Raw genomic sequence first — 6,867 nt, 5'->3', positions numbered from 1 at the left:
GGGAAGAAGGGAGGGAGGGAGGGAGGGAGAGACAGAGAGAGAGAGAGACAGAGAGAGAAAGAAAGAAAGAGAAAGAGAGAAAGAAAGAAAGAAAAAAAAGAAAGAAAGAAAGAAAAAGAAAGAAAGAAAGGAAGGAAGGAAGGAAGAAAGGAAGAAAGAAAGAAAGAAAGGAAGGAAGGAAGAAAGGAAGGAAGGAAGAAAGGAAGAAAGAAAGAAAGAAAGAAAAATAGGAAATTACCTAGTGTGTCAGAGGTGAACTACTGGGCGTATACCCTGAGAAAACCATAATTCAAAAAGAGTCATGTACCACAATGTTCATTGCAGCACTATTTACAATAGCCAGGACATGGAAGCAACCTAAGTGTCCATCAACAGATGAATGGATAAAGAAGGTGTGGCACATATACACAATGGAATATTACTCAGCCATATAAAGAAACGAAATTGAGTTATTTGTAGTGAGGTGGATGGACCTAGAGACTGTCATACAAAGTGAAGTAAGTCAGAAGGAGAAAAATAAATACCATATGCTAACACATACATATGGAATCTAAAAAAATGGTACTGATGAACCTAGGGGCAGGACAGGAATAAAGACGCAGACGTAGAGAATGGACTTGAGGACATGGGGAGGGGGAAGGGTAAGCTGGGATGAAGTGAGAGAGTGGCATGGACTTACATATACTACCAAATGTAAAATAGATAACTAGTGGGAAGCAGCTGCGTAGCACGGGGAGATCAGCTCCGTGCTTTGTGACCACCTAGAGGGGTGGGATAGGGAGGGTGGGAGGGAGACGCAAGAGGGAGGAGATATGGGGATATATGTATATGTATAGCTGATTCACTTTGCTGTAAAGCAGAAACTAACACACCATTGTAAAGCAATTATACTCCAATAAAGATGTTAAAAAAAAAATAGTGCTAAGAAAAAAAGAAGAGCAGGCAGAGCGATCAGGGTGCTTGGGGAGTCCCCGCATTTGCACCGAGACTGGGAGGAGGAGGAGCCCTGTGGTACCGGGGGAAGAGTATTCCAGAGGAGGGAACAGCCAGCCCGAAGGAAGTAGATGAGCTCAGGGAGCGCTGAGGGGAACGGGGCAGGGAGGCAGCAGCTCAGACCAGGCAGGCCCTTGTGGCTCCTGAAGGACTCTGACCTCACGGTGGGTGAGACGGGAGCCACAGCAGGATTTGAGCAGAGGAGGGAGGGGGTCTGACTTGTGCTTTCCAGAAACACACTGACTGCTCTATGAGGCAGGAGCAGAAGCACGAGTGGGAAAGCCACGGCAAGAATGCAGTGAGAGCCATGGAGGGGGGAGAGGGCAATTTGGGAGCCCACAGGAACCTCTACTGTGGGAGGAGAGTGGAAGAATTGGAGGAAGGGCCTCAGCCATGGACCCTCAGTAGCAGCAAAGGCCTTGAGGGGGGAACTCTCCAAATCGGGCATGAGCAAGGCCTCTGGGAACCAGAGTGGCCTTCAGGGGTAGGGGATATGTGGGTTGGGCCTTGAAGGATGAGTAGGAGTTTTTCCAGAAAGGCTCTCTGGGCAGGGCTAATATATGCCAAGGCACAGAGATAAGAAAAGTTGGAGAAACTACAAGCTTTTCAGAGGGCTGCTTGCTGTGCGCTTTGGGGAGGGGCTCAGTAATGAAGGACTGGATGAATGAATGAATGAATGAATGGAGAGCATGTGGGGGAGGGTAGGAGAGGATGCCAAGTTTGGTGACTTCATCTGGCAGGTGATGAGGAAGGAGGGGGACTAACATTTATGGAATCCTCCTGCTGCCAGCCCACCCGCTGTCAGGCAGTCGCCTCATGTCCATTCTGCAGATGAAGAAGCCAAAGCTTTATTTATTTATTTATTTTTGGCCACACCACCAGGCGGCATGCGGGATCTCAGTTCCCTGACCAGGGATGGAAACGGTGCCCTTGGCAGTGAAAGCGCAGAGTCCTAACCACTGGACCGCCAGGGAAGTCCCGAAGGCAAAGCTTTGAGCCAGCTCACTCCGCCCGTGGTGCTGCCGTGCTCCTGGCTCCCAAGGAACCTTGGCAGGGCAGGTGCTTGGCCCTCATCACGGGTCAGGGGACTCCTCAACTGGAGACCCAGGACCAGGCATGAGATGACCCAGGGAGGGGAGAACGTAGTTCCCACAGGCCAGGCAGCAGCTGCCAAAAGGGATAACAGACCTAGCGATTGTTCCCAGAACCAAACAGGTCCCTGGTGAAAGGGGACAGCAGATCTGTAAGGCAACACCTGCCTTGGGGTGGCTAATCTTGTATCTGGGCCTCTCTCAGCTCCAGCCTCCCACAGCCTCCTTGTCAGGCAGCCTGGCCCCAGAGGAGGAGTGGAGAGGGAGGACCACCTACTGAGCCTCTGCCTCCCCACATCCCTCTGATGGCGTGGAGACATGGCGGGAAGTGAGTGAGGGGAAGGGAGAGGATGGGGACGTCCAGGTTCCACTAATATCAATGTGATGACTGGGCAGGAATCATCCCCATTTTCCAGATGAGGAAACAGAGGCTTAGCACAGTGAAATGACTGGAACAGGCAGTGGAGCTGCATTTAGAACCCAGGTCTTTTTTTTTTAATTTTTTATTTTATTGAAATATAGTTGATTTACAATGTTGTGCTGTTGTGTTAGTTTCAGGTATACAGCAAAGTGATTCATATATATATATATATATATATATACTTTTTTAGATTATTTTCCATTATAGGTTATTACAAGATTTTTTTAAAATAAATTTATTTATTTATTTTTGGCTGCGTTGGGTCTTCGTCGCTGTGTGTGGGCTCCTCATTGTGGTGGCTTCTCTTGTTGCGGAGCATCGGCTTCAGTAGTTGTGGCGCACAGGCTCAGTAGTTGTGGCTCACGGGCTCTGGAGCACAGGCTCAGCAGCTGTGGCGCACGGGCTTAGTTGCTCCGCGGCATGTGGGATCTTCCCGGACCAGGGCTCAAACCCATGTCCCCTGCATTGGCAGGTGGATTCTTAACCACTGTGCCACCAGGGAAGCCCCTAGAACCCAGGTCTTAATCACGACAATACTTGGCTTCTCCCCCTGTCGAGCACCTACTGGGGGCCAGCCCTCTATAAAAGCTGGAGGGGAAGAGACTGGGGAGGAAAGAACTAGGGGTTGTTGCCCTCCTGGCAGCTATCTCAGAGGTGGGCTCCTGGCGCTGCAGGGCCTGTACAGAGAGGGTGGAGAGGTAGGGCCTGGTATGCCCAGCTCTGCCAGAGGCAGGTTGTGTGTGACTGGGCAAGTCACCTGTCATCTCTGTTGGGGTGGGTGGCAGGCATTTGCCACGTGCAGTCCCCAACACAATGGGCAGATGGAGGCCGACCTTGGTGTGGCCCCAACCAAGTCTGACTCCCCTGTGGTCTCCCAAGAAGCTTGGGAATCTGGAAAGTTCCAGAGAACAAGGACCCAAGTGGGGAGAGGACACAGCATGCTTGAGCAGGCCCCAGAGTCTCCCTGACCCGGCCAGCTCCGGGCAGGGCAGGCCAATCCCACTCTTGTTCCTCCACACAACTGCCCTCCCTGCGGGGTGCCTGCCTTTAGGTCCCTCTCCAGTGCATGGGCCTAAAAGCACCCACATGTGGGTGGAGGTGCCCCAGTGAGGGATGCAGGGTATAGCCCCCTGAAGCAGGACACTGGGGACACAGCTTTCCCAAGTGACCATTTTCAGACAGGTCAAAATGGCCAATCACTGTTTTTTTTAATGACAAGCAATAGGCACACAGCATGAACTCATTTTTTTTTTTTTTCTCTGCAAATATTGATTGAGTGCCTCCTGCATGCCAAGCCCTGTACTCAGGGCTCAGGAGACGGCAGCCCTGAAGCTAAGATAGACTGGATGGCAGGCCCCGAGGAGGGCCTCATGTACAGGGACCCATTTCACCCTCTGAGCAGCCTTATGAGGGAGGCTTCCTTATCTCCATTTTATAGACAAGGAAACTGAGGATTAAGTCATTTGCACAAAAACCCAGACTGAAACCAGATGTCTCTGGTTCCTGAACCCAGTTACCACCGTGCAAAGTGACCTGCCCACAAGCCTTACCTCTCACTCGGCTCCACGGGCAGGGCCTGGGGGCTCAACGACAGGTGACCACATCAATTTTGCACCTTACTAAAAAAACCAAAAGGCAGTCAGGCTATAAGTGGAATGGATTGGTTTTTAGGTCACAACAAAATGGCTTCACATCAAACAAGCTGCATCACAAAAAATGTCATAAGGGTAAAATCCTTACATAGAGGGAAGCGTGCTTTCCACCTGCCACCCTTCAATAATTTTCAAATTTGCACTGTGTGCAGCTATTCTCTCTTCGCTCAAGTCAATTAAAAAATTTCAAAGGACAAAAAGGCGTACTTGTGGCTCAGGCCTTGATCTGGACCTGCGGGACTCGTAGTCTAGGGGGGAGCCAGAGCTTGTCAGGGCCAGAAAGAGCACACACGAAGTGACAGATGAATGCTACGGACCACCCACCATGAGCATCCTGGCAAAGAGAGTGAAGACTGAGAAAGCCCCACAAACTTGAACTCGAGCCCAGGGCATGTCACTTCACCTCCTCCCCTTTGCTGGAAGCTGTGAAGACTGAGGGATATGATATTTTGTGCCCAGCTTGGTGCTGGGCCGGTGTCCAGGTTTCTTAGATGACCAGAACAAGTCTGCTGGGGAAGCCAGACCTGAAACAGTGCTCCACTTCTGGGCCGAGGGATGCCCAAGCTACTGCAGGAGTCCGTGGGAGGAGATTCTCCTGGGGACGTGGGGGGCAAGGAAAGTGTCTCTGAGAGCACCCTTTCCAGGTGGCAGGAATCCCCAGGCAGAGGCACAGGGAGGGGCATGGCGAGGTGGAGGTGAGTGTGTGTGAGCAGTAGTGAGGATTCCGTGGGGGTGGAGAGACAAGGGCAGAGAGTCTGCTAGAGAGGCAGGTGGGGGAGAAGAGGAGGCTGACATCCTCAGGGTAGAATCGATGGGGTTTGGGGGGAGTGACAGAGTACCTGAAGCAGGTGAGTCATGGGGATGATACATAGGGCTCAGGGATATATATACCTAGAGCAGTGCCAGCTAGGAATGGTTTTTACGTTTTCAAGTGGTTGGGGAAAAAAAATCAAAAGAAGAATAATGGTTTGCCTTGAGTGGTCATAAATAAAGTTTTATTGGAACACAGCCATGCTCATTCCTTTACACAATATCTATGGTTGATTTTATGCTACAATGGCAGAGTTGAGTAGTTGAGACAGAGGCCCTATGAGCAGCAAAGCCGAAAATATTTACTATCTGGCTCTTACAGACAATAGTTTGCTCATCTTCGGCTTAGAGGGAATTTTCAGGCAGAGATGAACAGTAGGGGGTGATGCTGAAAAACCGGATGGGTCCAGGTCACCAGGGCCTCCTTCTTCCCTGCCCAAGAACTGAGCTTAATCTGAGAGCAAGTGGGAGCCATCTGGGGTTCAGGGAGGAGAGTGACCTGCTCAAATGAATGTTGAAGAAGGGTCACCCTGGCTGCTTAGCAAGAATAGATAAAGGTGGGCCCGGAGCACCAGGAGAAGGAGATGGCTCCAAAGGTCCGTGGGACTGCCCTTGGGAACATTTGCTGGGACCTAGCCTTGAGGCATCTCCCTGCCCTGCCCCGCTCTCCTTTGCCGATGGTCTACAGTGGTGCTGCTGCATACCCAAGATGCCTTGCACATGCGGGTGGAAGTGATTGCTCAACGGGCCCCCCAGAGCGGAAGCTTGAAGCCCACCGCCCTGGAAGGGGAGGAAGCACATGGCGGGCGCCTCGAGCCCGGAGCAAGAGCGTGAGGAGCCAAGGTGTGCAATGGTGGGCACTTGGAGAACTAATGCTGGCCATGTAGCAGGAGAGGACGCCCAAGCAGTGGGCAGGGCCAGTGGGCTTTGAGTGCCCGCTGCGGAGGGAGGGGAAGTTTCCGCCCGGAGTCAGTGGGCCATGCCTGGGGGAGAGGGAGCATCACAGTTGTGTTGGTCATATGCATGGATGGAGGGGGTCAGAAGGATACAAGTGAGCCAAGGCCCAAGGCCCACAGGCCAGTGTACATCGGGGATCTTTACCGACACACAGACCTGTGTAGACGCAGTAACAGGCCCAGCGCTATGCGTGCACCACAGTACAAAACCAGGCCTCTGCCCACGGTCACAAATGCGTATATACATCATCACAGACGCCCAGGGCCAGGCACGCACACAATACAAGACCTAGAGGCCTCTCTGCACACGGTCAGAGATGTGTGCACACAATCACGATCCAGGTACACACAGGCACAGCGCCCGGGATCCACACCCATGCACACACGAGAACAGACCCGGGTACACGCTGCAGGTCACACAGACCCATTCACACTGCCAAACAGACTCACGCATCCAGGCGCACGCAGAACCGGACACGCAGACGCATGCACATGCCAGACACACATACTCTCCGACCCGCTCCGCCTCCCATCGCACACACACAACCGCACAGGACGCACCGGGCCGTGGGCCGGCGCACGCACGGTCACAGGCAGGGGCGCGCGCGCGCGCGCGCGCTCACACACACACACACACACACACACACACACACACACAATTTGATCGCACGCGCGGGAGGCGCGGAGCGGCGGCGGCCCGAGACTGCGGTCCGAGGCACCCCAGTCCCGCGGCTGCGAGCAGAGCCCGGCTGGCGGCGGAGGGGAGGGGGCGCCGGTGGGGGCGGGGCGGGGCGGGGGCCGGAGCCGCCCGAGCCCGGAGGGAGCGGCACCTCTGCGCTCAGCGCTCGGGCCTCGGCTCCGCACCCCTCGCGCGCCTCCCGTGGGGCCCTCCCCGGCGCCGGTCTGCTCGTCGGGCCCCCGCTGCGGCCCCGTGGTGCAGGCAG

The sequence above is a fragment of the Eubalaena glacialis genome, chromosome 11 (genome assembly GCF_028564815.1).
Source record: "Eubalaena glacialis isolate mEubGla1 chromosome 11, mEubGla1.1.hap2.+ XY, whole genome shotgun sequence".
In the NCBI taxonomy this organism is placed as follows: Eukaryota; Metazoa; Chordata; class Mammalia; order Artiodactyla; family Balaenidae; genus Eubalaena; species Eubalaena glacialis.
The sequence above is the reverse complement of the archived record's forward strand: the minus strand, read 5'-3'. Positions refer to the sequence as shown.